This window comes from Ovis aries, chromosome 1 (genome assembly GCF_016772045.2).
Source record: "Ovis aries strain OAR_USU_Benz2616 breed Rambouillet chromosome 1, ARS-UI_Ramb_v3.0, whole genome shotgun sequence".
Taxonomy (NCBI): Eukaryota; Metazoa; Chordata; class Mammalia; order Artiodactyla; family Bovidae; genus Ovis; species Ovis aries.
Genome location: NC_056054.1, coordinates 51323188 through 51344152, shown reverse-complemented (window position 1 = coordinate 51344152; position 20965 = coordinate 51323188). Strand labels below are relative to the sequence as shown.

General features: G+C 40.1%; 1 long non-coding RNA gene across 1 annotated transcript; it reads left to right on the top strand.

Moving 5' to 3' along the window:
* LOC132657931 (uncharacterized) lies at positions 1–2663 on the top strand. Its single transcript, XR_009596735.1, has 2 exons — positions 1–268; positions 2385–2663. It is a non-coding gene; the product is annotated as an uncharacterized LOC132657931 (long non-coding RNA).
* Positions 2664–20965: the final 18302 nt, after the last annotated feature.

The following is a 20965-nucleotide window of genomic DNA, read 5'->3' as shown; positions in this document are numbered from 1 at the left end:
GCAGACCCGGCCTCCTCTCCCGACCAGTCTGTTAACGCCAACTGCTGGTGGGTGAGCCGGCTGGGGCCACTTGTCACCAGTGGGTCTAGAAACCCACTAGCTAAAAACCGAGTTCTGCGACCGAAAGGATTGTTTGTGTAGATTCCATGTTCCTTTCCAGGCGGTGCGCTCATCCCCTCCTCGAGCTTTCCCTCCTGAGCTCAAGTAAACTTGCGCGGTCGGCTGCGACAGGAGATAGCAGTACCGTTTCTCACAGATGGGACCGCTGGTAAGAGAGGAAAGAATTCGAAGTCGTATGCAGCACGAAATTAGGCCGGGCCCTGTCTGGGACGCTCGCGGGCTAAATGCTACTGCACAAAGCGCAGAAGTCCACTACATCTTTTACTCGTTGTGACATTTCCAAACCGACAATCTCGCCTTAAGCACGCTTGTGGCTTGGAGCTGCTGATTTTATATGCATTTTATCGTTCAGAATGAGCAATAGGGCAGGACCAGTGGAAACCCGATTCTAATCTATTTCTACAGACCTCTGCCCGCACAGCTCTGTAAAAGCCAAACTAGGAGTTTGAGAGAAATAACAGCTAAGTCCTTTCTCCCCAGCTTTTTATTACACATCCGAGGCCACCGAGCTGATCTAGCTTGTAGCTCACTCATCTAGAAAGAGGACGCATGCTTCCCCTCATCCACTCCCCTCACCCCATGTTTTTCAGGGATCCCTGAGAGTTAACAAAAACCCAGCAAGGGAGGCAAGAGAGCCAAACTTGATCCGAGTGCAAAATCCTGGGTCCCTGAAGGCATTTCCTGGGTAGAGTGGGGGTGGTGGCAGGGAGCTGTGTGAGCCTCCCATTTGCAGGCTTCGATCCTGTTTTGATAAGAACTTGCAGCCCCAGTGTTAGTGTGGGTGCACCCAACAAGTCCATGAAGTCTCACCCTGCAACCTCAGTGCTGAGGTTTCTAGCCCCCCTCCCAACATTTCCAAGTCCCACTGTTGCTTATCCGATGTAACTTGTGAAATGATAATTTGAAAGAAGTCTGCAGAATAATCTTGAACCATAATTTTTCATGTTAAATAACCTTCTATAAGGATTTCTGCTACAGGAGACTGGCTCTGGTAACTATGGCAGTGCTTTCTCCCTCGTCCCTTCCTTCCTTGCTCCCTTCCTCCTTTCCTGTCTGCTTGCCTGCCTGCCTTCAGGGGAGATCAGCGTTTCAGAGCTATGTGTTATACTAAGAGCACAGGTTTTGAAGTTAGTCAAACCTGTAACGGATTTTCGAGTAATGTATTTAACAACTTAGTTTGTTTTTCTCATCAGTAAAATGGGGACGACAGCGCTAATGATGTTGAAATATTTTCACCAACACATACATAGTAGCTTCTCAATGAATGTAATCTTCTTTCACTCCTCCCTCCTCCTCCTTTGCCACCCAAGAGCTGTCTAGATGCAAGGTGTCACCAACGGCTTAATTCCCCAGGTGACGGGGTCAGACCATACTCCTAAACAACCGATTGCGATTCCAGTTGGCCATTTCCAGTAGTTCACCTGCTCGGATTCTAGTGCTGGAGGTGCCTCCCAGTGCTGCTGGGGTGCTGAAGAAGAACTCACAGCTGCCAGCCACCTCTAATCAGGGCATCTCAGCCCCAGTAGGCACGCGAACAACTTTTCCTCCCACTGCTTTATTTGGGGGTTAATTTGGCGCATATAAATGATTGACACCTTGCCTTCTGTCAGTATGTGGGAACTTCTGAATATTGTTAAAGTAGCTATACTCCACTCCAGTTCTTGCCTGGAAAATCCCATGGACAGAGGAGCCTGGTGGGCTGCAGTCCATGGGGTCACACTGAGTCAGACACGACTGAAGTGACTTAGCAGCAGCAGCAGCAATATTCATAGCTGTTGCTTTTTGTCAAAAGGAGCTGAGGAACATAACCATTCTTCAATAACTTGCCAAAGGCCATTTTACCAGGTTGAGTCAGAATTCGAACCCAGACACCGAACGCTGAGGTCGACTTTCCTTCTTTTTTAAAAGCCCTCCTCTTAACCATTCCCGGTGTTGTCTTCTTTGAGGTGAGCTCAGAAAAGGACGCGTTTAATCAGTGGATTCATTTACCCCAACTCGAGACGGTTTTTTACATAGTTCAGTTGATCTGGGTTGCGGCTCCAGCACAGGTGGTCCAGCTGTCAGCGCTTTGCCCCCGCCAGCTTCCTGCGGAGTTGCCTCTGCCGGGAATCCGGTATCCAGTGGGAAAGAGCGCCCCCTTCCTTGTGAGGTTTAAAAGCACAGAATGAATAGTTTGGAGTGTCAAGCAAGCTGACCACAGGGGGAAAAGAGTTGAGCTTTTAACTCGGTGGTAAAATTTTTCTCCTTTCCTTTGCAAATTACAGAATCCGATGACTAATCATCAGCGAGTGGGTCGAAACCTGGATTGAATAAGTGACCAGTGCTCTCCGAACCTCCTGCAGTGTAAAGGTCTTCCTGAACTTTCCTCTGGACACTTTGACCAAAGTTCGGGTCACTGAGTCTCCGGAGTCTGCAGAAGCCTCGCTGCCCAGCTCCAGCTGTGCAGAGTCATCTCGCTGCTCCCTGTAACACCACTACTCCAGAGAAGTCTTTAGAAGTAGGTTCCCCCCTAGAGAAACAGGTGAATAAAGTTGACTCCAGCAGATCTTTGACAGCTCCAGGCTTCTGTCACTCTGGAGGCAGCAACCATGTGCTGTTCTGACTCTCTGGAGCCTAGTTCAGTATGTTGGCACTGGGCAATAAAGGATGGCTTTTTTAATGAAAAAAATATAAATATGTGTGTTGGCAGGCACAGAGGGTTTCATGCCTTTCTATGTATTCTTAGTTCCAGCTTCCTGTTTCTTTACAGTGGCACCTTCTTGCCCAGGACCCAAATTTTTTAATCCCTTAGAAGAATGAGGTAAGGAAGGGTATAGATATTCTGACTATTTAATTTGAGGGACTTGCCAGGCTCCACTTTTCTTCTAGGGTGAGGGACTTACAATGGCTCATTTGGACCCCTCTGGATCACCCTTCAGCCCTCAGTGTTTGCAACTGAAAACCTACTGTGGGTGCTTCAGAGACCATCAAGGTCTGAGCCTCAGTTATAGGTGAGGACACTAATGGGACAAAGAATTGAAACATATTGGACCCCAGAAGCCCAGAGAAGCCTCCATGGGCCCACTCTTGACAGCACACATGGAAATGCTGTGTTGGCCTGACCTGAGTTGATCTATGTTTTGGCTTGCCCCAGGGCAAAAAGGGAGCCTAGGATGGACAGTCAGGATGGCAGCTGAGGTCAAGGTGCTGTCAGGCCTCCCCAGCTTGGGAAGGAGACGCACCCCTGTTTACAGCCTGCAAAACTACTGAAGAACGTGGAGGGGAGGCACAGGTGATGGTGTATAATCTTAAGCTAGGTAGATCCATGTTCCGCACCCCCCCCCCCCCCCCCGCCCTGCCCCACCACCCTGCCAGGTCATAATTGTGTGCCCTGGGTGCCTCAGCTCCCTCTCTTCCCGGACCCAACCTCTCTCAAGCCAGGATAGCTCTGGAGCAGAAACTGTAGCCCCAGGGGACTGTTTGACTAGGGTCCTGAAGGCCTGGAAGAGATCTGTTGGCCTGGGATTACTGCACTGGGAATTTACACCAACACTAAGAGAAAAGCCCTAGGGTTTTATCTTGAAAACTGGGGTCTTTTGACAGATGCACCAAGAAGATTTGCAAATTTAGCCACAGCCGCTGCAGGCAAAGAAACACAGAGAAGAACAGTCTCTTCCTTTAGAAGAGGATAATTTCTCTTATTTCCTTCGAATAGCCGCCCAACCCTCTGGAGGGACTCAGAGCAGCGTGTTTTGTTTTTTTAAAGGGTGTCTACACATCTACTACCTTTCAGAAATAACTCCTTGACTTGCTCAGCACTTAGTATGCCTTTATTATTTTGGGAGGTTTCACAGTCACCAAAAACAGCAGGCACAATTTCTTGTGGAGCTTTATAAATAAATGCCTTTCAAGGTGTCTTCCTCCTTTCAAAATACTTTTGCGCTGCTTCAATAATTAATTTTAGCGATATTGTGGAGAAAACCTCTCGCAATACAAAACATCTAGATCAGCCCATGAATATCTGTCTTTTAAAGGTCAGCGTAGGAAAAAAATTACAGTTAATAAATTAAGCCATAATTCCCCATTCTTTATACTGTGCCCCCACCACCACCCAGGCTGAAATATCTTTTTTCCTAAAAATGCTTTGTATTTTTAGAGAGAAATATGTGCATGTGTGTAGATACTCATAATAAAGAATAGCATTTATTTTTTAGCATCACCTATATTTAACATATGTTGTCACCCATATTCCTCACAGTCATCAAGGAGGTAGATACTATGTCCATCTCACAGGTGAGAAACCTGAAGTTTAGAGGACACTCAAATTCTCAAGACATATTTGCAACGGATTCTAGATGCAAACCAGTTCAAAGGTGTTAACCACTGTACCATATATAGAGGATATTGAGTGAGCCTGGCTGGGTATGAAGGCCTCCCTCCTGGCCGGTTGGACATGTGGCTCCACCCTTGCTCTGGAGTCCTAGAAGCCTAAGTTCTCTTAAGAGCTGCGGGAATGGGGGACAGAAGGAGAGGCTTGAAGGACCTGACTGATGCTGTCTCTTAGGGCCCAGAAGCAGAGCCAGGGTGGGAAAGCGAGGAGGGCTAGAGGGGTAGGAAGCTGCGGGGGAGCAGGGAGGGAGAGGAGATAGATCGCGTGCTGGGAGAACACTTTTTCATCGCCAGGTCATAAATATTGTTGCATTTCCTTGGAAACTCCAACCCCCTACGCCCCTAGGGGCTGAAGCCCTTCCCCTCCAGCAGCAGCCTGGGTTGGTTCGGCCGGCGCCTGCCTTCGGAGGTGACCTCTCCGGAACGGCCCTTGGAGCCCCGCTTGTCCTCGCGGCGTTCGGGGCAAGATTCCTAGCCCCTTGGCTTTGGTCGCTGTGGGTCGGCGGCCACAGGGCAGGCTGGGAAGTTTCTTGCCGCGCAATTCCCTGCGGCGCGGTGCATCCTGGGAGGCGCCGAGGCGATGCGCCGCGAAGGAGAGCGAGGCCGAACGCCCCAGCGACGTACCCTCGTCCCAAAGCAGCCGGGCATCCAGCGTGAACCCCCACATCATTAATCCAGTCTCCTGGAGAAGGTGGGAGGAGGGTGGCCCCGGCTCCGAGCATCGAAATGCCTACCCCAGGCCAGGCTCTGAGTTTGTCTCCCTGGTGGGTTTGACCACTGCCCTCCTTGCGCCCTTTTCCGTGGGCGGAAACCTGGGGTTTCAAACGTGAAACATTCGTCTCCTGGAATCAGATCCGGATTCCAGAGGATGTTAAGGCTTTTCTTTCCCGGGGGATAAAAATTATCAGCGCCCGAGGAGACTCAAGGCCCAAGCCCTTCTGCCCATCAACTGTCTCTGCCCATAAACAAGTAATTCTTGTTCAACCCTGCCAGTCCCCAGAGTGCACATCTTGGTATCTCACGGAAAGCTGTTAACAGAAGAGAGAAAACCTAAAAGCCAAGCCTACTGTACACCAGTCCATGGGGGCCTGACTAGGTCAGAAAAACGTGTGCCTGAAGTGATCAGTAAAGTGGTCAGGCTCGAAATGCCCAAGTCGGGAGTGCAGGCTGGCTCCAGACAGATGTCGACCAGAGTGTTATGTCCTGTACTGCTCTTTCTCTGGGACTGGCGTCTAGGCAGGCAGGTCAAGGCCCTGGAACTCACCCACACTTGGGAGGGGTGGGTTTGGCTTTAGGTAGGCGTTTCTAGGGATTTGAATTTCTTCTACTTGGTTTTGGTTTCTGTGCCAGCCATAGCGGCCCTTGGTACTTTTAAGACTTGTGTAGTGCATGAGCAAATACTTATAACTGACCAAACACTTGTATACAGCTCTAATAAAAGGTGTGTGTGTGTAAGAGAGAGAGGGAGAGGGAGAGAGAGGGATTTTTCTGGGCTGATGAGAATATTTTCAGTTCCAAGTGATGTATAGAGTTTCTTTGTTGTTCAGTCCCCAAGTGGTGTCTGACTCTTTGCAGCCCAGTGAATCGCAGCATGCCATCTAAATTTTCGAGATTGATACAAAAACTTATTTCCTTTTTATGTGATCACTTTTTAAAAACATGCATGAAAATTTATGTTCTTAATTCTGGCCACCCTGATAGAGGTTTAATACCAATGCATAAGAGGAAGCCAAAGGGAAAATATTTGTATGCCAACCTTAGTCTGGAAAAATATCAGTAGCATTTCTTACTTGACAAGGAAATACGTTTGCTCACCCTTCCCCCCCCCCTTTCTTTTTCATTTGGCAAAGGCATCATTTTAAATATATATCCCATGTTTATTGTTCCTGTTTGATACTTTGGTCATTTACAGCACATCTGTTTCTGATATTGTTCCTGTGTTAAGCACACACTATTGTGTTAGTAAGATTTTACACCATCTGTTTAAGAAAATTCTTGCCAGTGCTATTTGATGCCCAGTTGAACTTTAGCCAAACTTCATTTTATAATGTTCTCTTAGTCCTGAGCATATATATAATACACTTTAATGAAATTATGCTTTCATACTTGCTGATAGACATCAGAAACTCATTTGCCCAGGTCAACAGCAGTTTAGCTAAATGTTAAATAAGAGGAACAATATTAAAATAGTAAAAATGTTGAAAAAAATAAGAAGCAAAACTATTAAGATCAAATAATCACCCAAATAACTGTTACACACACACACACACACACACAAAGAATTTGGATGTGGCTATTGGGAGTTCATGTATATTTCTGATGATTTGCGTATTTCTTCATTATAGATATTAAACTTGGCAGTTTGTATTTTTGACATTATTCCCAAAGGTGTAACAACTGGTTTGAAACAATAATGTAGAATAACATTATAATGTGACTATATCACATATATATTAAATTATATTAAACACATACAAACTTTATAATTGAGCCGAACTAAAATTATATATATGTGTACATATATATATGTATATATGTATGTATATATATTTTTTATCATGTGTACACTCATAAAGGTTTTTCATTGTATCATCAAAAGGTAATAGGCAATGTTGCCCACTTGAGGCCTCTTTAAAAATAGAGTTATTTAGGGAATTCCCTGGTGGTTCAGTAGTTAGGACTCCATGCTTTCACTGCTGAGGAACTAGGTTCAGTCAAAAGAAAGAAGTAGAGCTGTTTATGACAATTCAAAAAATATTAAAGTACTAGTATCTGTATTTGTTGGCTAGGCATATATATCTAATAGTGGCATAATGATAAGACTGGAGTTGGCTTGAAAAAAGTGATTACTGGCTGTTTTCTAGAACACCATACTCCTGTTGATATATTTATTTATTTTATTTACATCCAATGTGTATGTGTATACTCCAGTGTAAAGCTTTAAAAATGGTAATTTCACATGATTTTATGTGAAATTAAAGTACAGAAATAGAAACCATAACACTTGGGTTAATAAACTTCTGACATTGATTCCCCAAAATCAGCATTCTTCAACTGACAAAAACATGTCCTTTAATTTGAGTTCTGCCAAAAACAGATTGTCACAGCCTTTTGCTTTTTACCTGGACAGACTGTTTTTATGGCAGATGCTATGAGCAAAGATGTGTCCATTAGATAACTGCTTAGGGGTGTACAGTCTCTTTATGTTTGTTTCTTTAGGAAAACAAACTTTGTTTTGGTATATTTAATTTCTAAATAAAATGTTTCCATAATAATTGACATTTTTAAACAAGAGAGTTGGAATTTAGTACTGTTTTACTGTGAGATATATCTGGTTATAGAACTGGAACCAGCCTCATAGCATTTCTCCCTATATATACACTTTATCAAGATCTACATTCTCTTTAAACTGTTTATTTAGATGTCTCAAATGTAACCTGTAAACCTTTTTAAATAACTGATGTTAAAACAAACCTTATGAATCTTCACAGGTCTGGTTCCAATTAATCTGCTTAGACTATTTAATGGATAAAATAACAAACCTAATTTTGTCAATCTGGAGTTCTGCACTGACATTCTGTGTGACTCTTTAAGGTCTAATGCCTTTTCCTATTTAATCCATAGTTATCCTCATGTAAAACCTGGGATTAGAAGAGAAATTAACTGTATGCAATTTCTTAGAAGACTGTTTTTCAGCTTAATCAGTATAAAAGTGAGATGGTCTCAAAATTATGTCACTGATTATTGAAAGGAAACGATGTACATCTTTGTGAATTGAATGCATCAGGTATCTACAAGGTACCAGATGCTGTGGATACAAAGAAGAGTAAGACATGGGTGATCCTTACTCTCAAAAAATTTGCAATCCATTGAGACTGACAAAAATAGAACTAGCTCCTTACTTCAATTCTATTATTGCCTATTCCTTGGGCTTTTAATTGATAAAGTATCAGATGATCTTATCATAATACTTTGTATAGGTTTTTAAATTTTAAAATTCATTTGTAGAATTTATATGGAATGGAAAGTGAATGAATTTATATGGAATGAAAGCAGACTACCCCCCAGAAGGCTATATGGCTTCTGAGATAACCAGTACTTTTGGTACTTTTTCAGGTGTGGGAAGAGGACAAAATTAGCAATGTTCCTGAAACATCTGCTCAATTATTTTGAGTCTTGCATCATAAATCTTCAGTCTGTTGTAGAATCTGTTGAAAGAGTAGTAGTAAGGCACCATATTGGAGCTAGAGAAAAATTTTAGATTTGTTCAGTTCCAAAATCTGGAACAGCTCCTTTCCTCACACTTTCTTCATCTCCCCTACAAAATAATCTTAGATTTTATCACTGAAAACTTTTACAGATGATTGGGAGGGGAAAGAAGGATTCTACAAAGACTATCATTTAAGGCAACAGATGATTGAAGTCAATATTTGCTATTTTTTTCCAACATATATTTGCTAATTTGGGGAATTAATTATTCCAAAACTATATGGCAGAGTTTATTTTTCATACAAACAAATTGTAGATTAAGTATTTAGCAGACCTTTGTTAAAAAAAAAAAAGTTGAATGCTTTTGTTTATAGAAAGTTTTGTTGGGAATATAAAGTAAAAAGAGGTAAAGCTTGCTTAGTATGTCAAAGAATTATAGTTGTTAATTTTAATTACTCTAATACTTTTAGAAATTAAAGTTTACTTTTCTTCTTTTACATACATTGATGAAAAATATCAGGAGAGAAGAAACAATCATTTGATTGAATTAATTGAGTGCCTTTTACCCTTGAGGAAACATTGCATTTTAATTTTCTTTTGTTTAATCATGGTTTTTGAAGTCTATACTATGTTTCTTTCTTTTAGAGGATATTGCATCTCTAATACTCATAGATCTATTTATGTGATCAGTTGATTCCTACTGGCTGTTGTCACACAATTCATTTCTGATTCTCTTTATTTTCCTTAACTCCTTGCTTCTTAAGAAGACAGAATGCTGATGTGAAAGCTTTTACAGTTGGAGTCTGCTGACCTGTATCTCAGTTTTAGCTCCTGTTCTTTTTTAGTTAGATGTGTGGTTGTTGTTCATTGTTGTTCTGTTGCTCGGTTGAGTCCAACTCTTTGTGACCTCATGGACTGCAGCATGCCAGGCTTCCCTGTCCTTCACCTTCTCCTGGAGCTTGCTCAAACTCATGTCCATTGAGTTGTTAATGCCATCCAACCATCTCGTCCTCTATCGTCCCCTTCTCTTCCTGCCTTCAATCTTTCCCAGCATCAGGGTCTTTTCCAATAAGTCAGCTATTCACATCAGTTGACCAAGGTATTGGGACTTCAGCTTCAGTATCAGTCCTTCCAATGAATATTCAGGGTTGATTTCCTTTAGGATTGACTGGTTGGATCTCCCTGCAGTCCAAGGGACTCTCAAGAGTCTTCTCCATCACCACAGTTCAAAAGCATCAATTCTTTAGCGCTCAGCCTTCTTTATGGTCCAGTACTCACATCCATACATGACTACTGTTGTGTCTTGTTGAAATCACTCAACTTTCTAAGCCCTAGTGTCTATAGTTTGGGGTGGGGGAGATCAGAGTCTTCAGAATAAGTCATCATTGAAAATCTTTCTAGCTTTTAGAGGTAAGTCACTGTTTACAGATTTTTAAGAATTTTTCTCAAACCAGCTTTGAAATCTGTTATGATAGTTCTCCAAAATGAAATTTTTCTTCAGGTTATAATCCTGTTTAAGAGTATCATCATGTTATAGTTATTTACTGAAATCAAGTTGAGACTGAACTCTAATTTCTAACCTGCATCAGTTCCTTCTACAAAGCTAGATAAAATTATCTTAGAAGTTAACTTCGACTCCAGCCCAGAGTATGGATCCCAGTGTAACAGAATGAGAAATCCCCAAACAGGCTTCCTCATTCTTCTGTTTCTTTTCACTCAACCTTTAAAACTTAGTTTAAATGCTGCCTTCTCATTGAGCATTTCCATTCAAGTTGGAGGTGATTTCTCTTTTCTTTGGGCTGCATATTCATCAAATTGGTCAGTTGCTTGGCAGTATAATTGGTGTCCACTGTAGGCACAGCTGAATGTGATTCTTCTAGTGCTATAGCTCTGGCATTCTGTTTTTGGTGAATCAGCCTTAAACTTTGATGTTAAATAAACCCTGGTAATGACACAGGTAAGGCCTCTGCCTTATAGGAACTGGTAAGGTGATCTGATAGATCATTTGTTAATTAGCTCAACATATTTGACTTCTCTTGTTTATTTCTAGGACACTTCTCTCCCATCATGAGTGTGACGTACTTTTTGGTTTGTTTTCTGGTGGTCATAATGAGTTTGGAGTGAAATGGCCATCCTCAATTCAGGGCTCCTTAGTTGATATTTGTAAAGCAGCAGAATAAAGTCAAGGATGAAGACTGTGGCCATGGAAGAGACTAAAGAAAACTAGGACACTGTAGGCTTGGTTTGGAGTGTGATGATGTTTTATTTTCCAAAACATAAGTTAAAAAAAAAAACTGTCTAGTGTATTTCCTGACATTAATTATAGTGATAAAAACATTGGCATGGCTAATTGAGGTGATGGTCAACTCAGTAGCAGCTGAGTAGAACAGAAGTCTCATCGACCTGACTGGCTGAGATCTATAACCCATTTGACAGCTGCAGAGGATTACTTCCATTCTCCCCAAGGTATAGGTTATTTCCATCTAAAATAATTCCATCCATGTATTTTAAATGCTATAGTATTATGCATGGATTGATCTAATTGATTATCAATATCTGTTGCCAAATATTAAAAAGTGAGAGGGATAAACATTAAAATTGCCTTAGTAACATCTGTCCTACTCTTTATACCACTGTAGTAGCATGTAGTTTAATCAGGATTGATTCTAAACCTAGGTCCAGGAATGGCAAACTAATGGAGGTAAACCTATTGTCACTGTGATTTTTAAAAATTGAATTATAATTAATCAAAAATATTATATCTCTTTCCAATGTACAGCTTGACTGTGATTAATTCAGGGATGGCTACAGGAAATTAAACTCCATGAAGATATGTAATCTGTTTTGCTCATAGCTGTATTTCTAGTGCTAAGTCTCTTCAGTCATGTCTGACTCTTTGTGACTCTATGGACTGTAGCCAGGCCTCTCTGTCCATGGGATTCTCTAGGCAAGAATACTGGAGTGGGTTGCCATTTCCTTTTCCAGGGGATCTTCCTGACCTAGGGATCAAACCCAGGCCTCCTTTGTTTCAGGTGGATTCTTTATCCACTGAGAATAGTACCTGACATACAGTAGGTGATCAGTGAATATTTGCTGAAAGAAAAAATGAAGCAAGGCTGTCTGATCAAAATGATTTTGGGGCATTTTGTTTGATCCTCAGAATTTGGGGAGAGTCCCTATTTTCCGTAGATATTATCTCGGAAGTCTGTAGCAAATGTATATATTTTGGGGCCATGAAAGAAATGCCCAAAGATGAAACTGACATATGAAGGAGCTACTGCTGCTGCTAAGTCACTTCAGTCGTGTCCGACTCTGTGTGACCCCATAGATGGCAGCCCACCAGGCTCCCCCATCCCTGGGATTCTCCAGGCAAGAACACTGGAGTGGATTGCCATTTCCTTCTCCAATCATATGGAGGAGCTGCTACTGCTAAGTCGCTTCAGTCGTTTCCGACTCTGTGTGACCCCAGAGATGACAACCCACCAGGCTCCCCTGTCCCTGGGATTCTCCAAGCAAGAACACTGGAGTGGGTTGCCATTTCCTTCTCCAATATATGGAGGAGAGAGGAGGGCAAAGCTGAGAAAATGAGTGAGAAGCAGAGCCTTTGTGTTAACCTGTACCTCTGGTTCAAACTACCTTGAATTAGATGTTTTTAGTTTGACCAAGAGCATCCTAAATGATGTATTTTGAACAGTTCAAGGTATATAACAAAGAACAACTAGCACAATGATTAGCTCTTTTCCTGAGCTAATACTGACTTTTTAAAGCTCAGTATGTATAGGACACCATACATTGAACTGTTCACCATCAGACTTTGACTGAATTAGAGTCTTTTGTAAAAACATCAAGACATGTGAAATCTTAATAGTTTTCATGTTTTGGATGAGCCAGACTGCCTTTAAAAAATCAAATACTTTTTAAAGTGTAATGAATTTTTTCTAAATCCATAGGTATAGTGAGTGTTAAGTAATGCATTCAGTTCAGTTCAGTCACTCAGTCATGTCCAACGATTGGCAACCCCATGGACTGCAGCACACCAGGCCTACCTGTCCATCACCAACTCCCAGAGTTTACCCAAACTCATGTCCACTGAGTTGGTGATGCCCTCCAACCATCTCATCCTCTGTCGTCTCCTTCTCCTCCCACCTTCAACCTTTCCCAGCATCAGGGTCTTTTCCAATGAGTTAGTTCTTCACATCAGGTAGCCAAAGTATTGGAGTTTCAGCTTCAACATCAGTCCTTTCAATGAACACTCAGGACTGATCTCCTTTAGGGTGGACTTGTTGGATCTCCTTGCAATCCAACGGACTCTCAAAAGTTTTGTCCAACACCACAGTTCAAAAGCATCAATTCTTTGGTGCTCAGCTTTCTTTATAGTCCAACTCTCACATCCATACGTGACTGCTGGAAAACCATAGCCTTGACTAGCCGGACCTTCGTTGGCAAAGTAATGTCTCTGCTTTTCAATATGCTCTCTATGTTGGTCATAACTTTCCTTCCAAGGAGTTCAGTTCAGTTCAGTCACTCCGTCATGTCCGACTCTTTGTGACCCCATGAACTGCAGCACACCAGGCCTCCCTGTCCATCACTAACTCCCAGAGTTTACCCAAACTCGTGTCCACTGAATCGGTTATGCCATCCAACCATCTCATCCCCTGTCGTCCTCTGCTCTTCCTGCCCTCAATCTTTCCCAGCATCAGGGTCTTTTCAAATGAGTCAGCTCTTCACATCAGGTGGCCAAAGTGTTGGAGTTTCAGCTTCAGCATCAGTCCTTCCAATTAACATCCAGGACTGATCTCCTTGCAGTCCAAGGGACTCTCAAGAGTCTTCTCCAACACTACAGTTCAAAAGCATCAATTCTTCAGAGCTCAGCATTCTTTATAGTCCAACTCTCTCACCTATACATGACCACTGGAAAAACCATAGCCTTGACTAGATGGACCTTTGTTGGCAAAGCAATGTTTCTGCTTCTTAATATGCTGTCTAGGTTGGTCATAACTTTCCTTCCAAGGAGTGAGCATCTTCTAATTTCATGGCTTTGGTCACTATCTGCAGTGATTTTGGAGCCCCCCAAAATAAAGTCAGCCATCGTTTCCACTGTTTCCCTATCTATTTGCCATGAAGTGATGGGACTGGATGCCATGATCTTAGTTTTCTGAATGTTGAGTTTTAAGCCAACTTTTTCACTCTCCTCTTTCACTCTCATCAAGAGGCTCTTTAGTTCTTCTTCACTTTCTGCCATAAGGGTGGTGTCTTAGTTTTTTGAATGTGGAGTTTTAAGCCAATTTTTTCACTTTCATTAAGAGACTCTTTAGCTCTTCTTTGCTTTCTGCCATAAGCGTAGTGTCATCTGCATTTCTGAGGTTATTAATATTTTTCCCGGCAATTTTGATTCCACCTTATGTTCCATCCAGCCCAGCATTTCTCATGATGTACTCTGCATATAAGTTAAATAAGCAGGGTGACAATATACAGCCTTGAAATACTCCTTTTCCTATTTGGAACCAGTCTGTTTTTCCATGTCCAGTTCTAACTGTTGCTTCCTGATCTGCATACAGGTTTCTCAAGAGGCAAGTCAGGTGGTCTGGTATTCCCATCTCTTTTAGAATTTTCCACAGTTTATTGTGATGCACACAGTCAAAGGTTTTGGCATAGTCAATAAAGCAGAAAGAGATGTTTTTTCTGGAACGCTCTTGCTTTTTCCATGATGCAGCGGATGTTGGCAATTTGATCTCTGGTTCCTCTGCCTTTTCTAAAACCAGCTTGAACATCTGGAACTTCACGGTTCATGTATTGCCTAAGCCTGACTTGGAGAATTTTGAGCATTACTTTACTAGCATGTGAGATGAGTGCAATTGTGCAGTTATGTCTAAGTTATGACCAACTTAGCATATTAAAAAGCAGAGACATTACTTGGTGAACCAAGATCCATCTAGTAAATGCTATGGTTTTTTCAGTGGTCACATATGGATGTAAGAGTTGGACTATAAAGAAAGCTGAGTGCCGAAGAATTGATGCTTTTGAACTGTGGTGTTGGACAAGACTCTCCTTGGACTGCAAGGAGATCCAACCAGTCCATCCTAAAGGAGATCAGTCCTGGGTATTCATTGGAAGGACTGATGTTGAAGCTGAAACTCCAACACTTTGGCCACCTGATGCGAAGAGCTGGCTCATTTGAAAAGACCCTGATGCTGGGAAAGATTGAGGGCAGTAGGAGAAGGGGACGACAGAGGATGAGATGGTTAGATGGCATCACCGACTCAATGGACATGGGCTTGGGTGGACTCCGGTAGTTGGTGATGGACAGGGAGGCCTGGCATGCTGCAGTTCATGGGGTCACAAAGAATCGGACACAACTGTGTGACTGGACTGAACTGAACTGAGATGAGTGCAATTGTCCAGTAGTTTGAACATTCTTTGGCATTGCCTTTCTTTGGACTTGGAATGAAAACTGACCTTTTCCAGTCCTGTGGTAATGCCTAGAAAACTGAATATGTTCCATATAGATAAATTCTATTTTGTGGCTTTTTCCCTGATTTTGGTATAATAAAAGCACGTGTATTTACACAGTGGTATATACATAGTGCTGAATAAAAGATTTGAAGTGGCTTTAAACTAGCTCTAATAAAGAATATAGCTTACATATCAGGAATAAAGCATCTCATTATCTACCTTTTTGTTATATATTTAAGATCTATTTTTAAAATTATGAAGTCTATAGTCTAATTGAAGCCTTAGGCTCTCCTCTGATACATAGTTACTAATTTTTAACACAAATCTGTAATGGTTGAAGCTGTCTATAGTTTTCATTCCATATGACAGACTATTAATAACTCAAAATATAGGCCTTTGTCATACCTTGCTTATACATATTCAGATTTATTTTGGTTTTATAAAACTTTGAGTGTGAAGACACTCACAAAGATTGCTAGTTTGAGATACCTGCATCAGGTCTTTAAAAAAAATCTGAAGTTAGAGTTGAAGACGCAGCTGTGCTACTTCCTAGCCTTGTGGACATTTCTATGCTTCATTTTTTATTTAGAAAATTAAGATACTAATGACTTCTTGGACTATCTTAGAGAGTCATTGTGATGATCAGATGAGATAGTGTATCAGAGATGTCTATTAAAGTGTAAAGCAACAAACAACTCTTAGGTAATCTTATGAGTTTCTAAAGCATAAATCGTGGGAGCATATTCTAAATGCAAACAAAAAGTGATAAAGGCTTATTAACACTTAGGAATGTAATGAGGAAATCTGAAAATGGTTTCTATTGTAATTCACATCTAAACTCAGGTGACTTGATTTTGGTAGGTAGTGTGCAACCTAGTGGTTTAGAACTTCTCTGGGCTTTTTAAAGTGTTTGTTTATAAGGCGAGATCCAAAAAGACTTCCTACTAAGAGAAGACACTTTGGGAAGTCATTGTGGAATGGCAGATGAAACAGACAGTGCTTGAACTAGAAAGTTACAAACCTAGAAACATTGCTTCCCTCCTACAGGCCATGACCCTATGAAGCTGATGGCTCTAGTTTTAATTAAAAGAAAAACAACAACCAACCAACAACAACAACAACAAAAAAAAAAACCCTGATGATCTGTGTGGCAGGAAGAATTTTTTTAAAAAAATCTCAAAAGCAAATAAACACTGTTTAGAATTTTCTGGCTTCAGAGTTAGTTTTAAGTCCCAGAATGCCTAATCTTAAGTATTTACTACCTATCTCACTTTCAGCACAAACATGCTACTTACAAAACTGTATTGCAAAGAGGTTTTCCACGTCTGTCAATTATTTATAGCTACTAGCTAATCTGGCAGTTTAGATCAGAGAAAATCAAACTAGCTTGTTTATGGTTCAGCTGAAGCTTCCATTTTTAGGAAAGTGTTTTGTACTTCTGCTAAGTCACTTCAGTCGTGTCTGACTCTGTGCGACCCCATAGATGGCAGCCCACCAGGCTCCCCCATCCCTGGGATTCTCCAGGCAAGAACACTGGCCTGGAGTGGGTTGCTATTTCCTTCTCCAACGCATGAAAGTGAAAAGTGAAAGTGAAGTCGCTCATTCGTGTCTGACTCTTAGTGACCCCATGGACTGCAGCCTACCAGGCTCCTCTGTCCATGGGATTTTCCAGGCAAGAGGACTGGAGTGGGGTGCCTTTGCCTTCTCCGGTGTCCTTCTGAGTAACCACCAAATCACCAATTCCACCATTTTTACTTTACAAAATATTTTTGAGTTTTTGTATATGTAACTCAGTCATTAATTCAGAGTATCTGATAAAGGATTGAGGTGTTTTTGTTTTTTTTTTGTTTTTTTTTCTCTCCTGAATGCTTTTGAGAATTTTATTTGGGGTATTGCCTTTTTTCTTTACATTGAGTTACTGTTCATTTGGTTTTTTGCTTTCCAATTTGTGGATTTATATGGGGCAGATATTCTTCATAGGTTACTTTTCCTTGTTTCCTAATAAATAAAGAATATAATAAAATAAATTTTGAGGTTGTTTAAATTTTGATGTTGTAAAGAGAGAAAAACTATGTATGTTTGTATTTCAAAGTAAAGCATAGTAGTCTCTTGTTTTTGTAAACATCTCTTAAAATGTACATCTGCCTTAAATAGAACCAAGAGCCAATTAAAAACTACAACTTTAAAGCTTTTGAAAATGATGAAATTCAGGGGGTAAATATTATATTACTGATATTTGTTAGCAAGATATTCAGAATGAGTCAGGCTTAAACTCTGCTGGTTGAAAATTTTGAGATGAGTGTGTTCCATTCATCTAGATCCTTCTCACTGTTTTAATTGTGGGGAAAGTGAAAGTGAAGTTGCTCACTCGTGTCCAACTCTTAGTGACCCCATGGACTGTAGCCTACCAAGCTCCTCTGTTCATGGGGTTCTCCAGGCAAGACTGCTGGAGTGTACTGCCATTTCTTTCTTCAGGGGATCTTCCCAACCCAGGGATTGAACCTGGGTCTCCCGCATTGCAGACACCCACTCTACCATCTGAACCACCAATTGTGGGGGGTATGTTTCAGAAACTTTATAATAAATGTCTCTGTCTTCAGCATTTGCCTCTCTTTCACTTAGACTCTGGTCTTGCAGTCTTTAATGGTGAGATTAAGTGGGAAAGCATGCAGTTCTGTAACATGGGGACTGAGTTCCAGAGCACACATTTAGGGTGGAAGCCTCTTCTGGAATTGTGGGGTACTTTGTATTTTGGTTTGGGTTCTTTTTACAATTTGCTCATATAATGTCTACCAATTGGCTAACTCTTAGGCTGTCTAATGGTCAGCAGTTGTGGTGGCAATAGGTAATTGACCAAAGGCATATGTGTTAGTATTTATAAAAACTTTCCAGAATATTGGTGGTTTTTAAAGTAAGCTATTAGAATACAGAACATGCAGTTTTAAGCATGTTCACTGCTGACCCTTTTAGGTTAGGGTTCTAGTAGCTTTTCTTTTTCTTCCTAGTAAAAATTCCCAGGTGACCCGAGTGGTAAAGAACATACCTGCCAATGCAAGAGACATCAGATATGTGGGTTTGATCCCTGGGTCAGGAAGATCCCTGGGAGGAGGGCATAGCAACCCACTCTACTATTCTTGCTTGGAGAATCCCATGGATAGAGAAGCCTGGTGGATCACAAAGTCGGACACGGCTGAAGCAACTTAGCATCCAGTAAAACTTTAAGTATAGGAAAGTGCTTTATTACAAATTGGGCACTTTGCAAATAAATACTATATTTGACTCACTTAAAATGTTCACAATAGCTATTTCATATCTTTTAAGTTCCATGAAATTTGATGGATAAAGTACCATTATTTGTCTTCCCACCAGTACTACTGTTAGGTCTACAGAGGATATTATAGTTTAATCAGCGTTTTGTCTCTAGAAAGTATAGCTAAGCATCTGGGGGGAAGGGAGAATAAACTAAAGATAATGTCACGCTGAAGTTTAACCTATTTTGGCTGCCTAGCTATTGTATCTGTTGCTCAACATGACTGATTTGTTTTTTGTTTTGGTTTCTCAAGAGAACACCAAAGCCAAAATCTCAGCGAGTTTAAATTATAAGTAAAACATCTCAAATTTTAGAGCATTTCTTTCTTACTTGAACAGGAAAATATTTAAAATGCTAATGTTGGTAAAACACCTTATCTTAAATTATTAAAGATAAATGCTAAGCAGTTATCTATGAATGACTAAAATATTAGCAGGAATAACCAAAATTTCATTTAAATTACACAAATGATGAGTTGATTCTTTTTCCACTTGGAAAAAAATTCACACCAATTGCATTGTAGAAAATGTTGTTATAGTACTTTTAGAAGACTGATCAGTAATATTTTGAATTTATTATCTATGAATGTATAAAAGTAAATCATCAGAATTATGGTGTAAATAAGGTAGATTTTAATAGACTCTTGGTTCAAAGTACATTATTACTCCATTTTTGATAAAGAATTTGGGAAGTGGGCCTTCACTCAAGGTTGAATAGCAAGGAGTTTCAGTATTTTTTTGTTGGTTTACTAATATCTTGATTTTCCATGTTAAGCTACTATTATGGTGAAGGGAAGATAAACATATTAAGGCCACAAAGATTAACTACTGATCTAGCAAAGTAAAATATTTTCTGGGAAAAATAATATTAAAACAAGTACTTCTAAAGAATTATGATATATTTCTTTGAATAGACTTCTGTATAGACCATTGAAATAGTTACCAAAATGAAATTGAAAAAAAAAAAAAAAAGAAATGAATCTGTTCCAAAATGTTCAAAGCCAATATTAAAGCAAAAAAAAAAAAAAAAAAAAACCCACGAGAAACTTGACATAGGCAGTTTGAATTAATTGATATTTTCAATCAAGCTACAAAGACATTGCAATTTTGTTTTCTATTGCATTTCATAAGGTATGCCAGCACTGGATATATTTTTATATTTTATAATTTGAAATAATGAGTTATGTTTAGACAAAGTAACAGTGCATTTGGAATTGGACCTTTACTTTTTATTTTCTTAGCTGCATTCCATCTGTTTTGTCTAAGGCATGTTTCCAGCATTTTCATGATGTCCTTTGTACACAAAGTTCTTCGATGTATGTGAATCAGAGTAGATTTGTTTTGTATTTGACTTACTTTGGAGTCAGTGTAAATAAGGTGGATTTTAATAGACTCTTAGCTCCAAGTACATTTTCACTCCATTTTTGATAAGAATTTTGGAAGTGAGCCCTCACTCAAGGTTGATTATAGTAATAAAAATGTGTAACTTTGAGCCAGAATAGTTGTTTATGAACTATTTGATTTAATTAATTATAATAGATATGTAGATATGACTTCATTTTTTTAGGACTATTAACCATTTTGCACAATAGATATAAGCATGTAGTGCTATGTTAAGCAGACTTTTTAAAATGAAGATAAATCAGAAAAAATATTTTGAGACTAGTTAAAATTATTTTATTGTTTTCTAACTGTAAGTATGATATATATGCTCACTATAAAGTTAAAATACTAACCATATAAATAAAAAAATACAATATCTCATAGGCAGACTGGGTTACATTTTAAAATGGTAAAAGATTGTTTTTCACTTCATTAGATCTCATGGAAATAGTGTAGATTTTTTAAATGTATATTGTTGATTTCACTATTAATGAGAAAAATGACTCTGATTTCACCTAGTAAAATTTAATATGTGAACATATTTTTGTGGAACAATGGAAGTTTTCCAGTCTTTTATGAAAGAAATTAGGGAGCACCATATGTTGAAGTTACATTAAATGAGTACTGAAATTTTACTAATTTATTACTAAGAGAGAATATTTAAGTTAATTTGTAGCATAATTTTTCAACCAGAAAGAATGATCTAAATTATTTGTAATTGCTTTATTTCTGGAAATAATCTGGATTGTTTTGGCAAGATTTTACCTAATGCGTTCTAATATGTATGCTCGGTTAAACTTTTATGAGAGGAACATTTATGGGTAGAGGTGCTTCTTAGCGCTTCCCAGGTGGCGCTAGTGGTAAAGAACCTGCCAGCCAAGGCAGGAGATCTAAAACTATGAGTCGGGAAGATCTCCTGAGTCTGGAAGATCCCCTGGAGGAGAGAATGGCAGCCCGCTCCAGAATTCTTGCCTGGAGAATCCCGGGACAGAGGAGACTGGCAGGTTATAGTCCATAGGTTCACACAGAGTCAGACATGACTGAAATCACTTAGCACACAGGCAGGGTGCTTCTTATGTGGAAATTGTTTTTCATTAGCCAGCTTGGTTACCAATAAATTGAA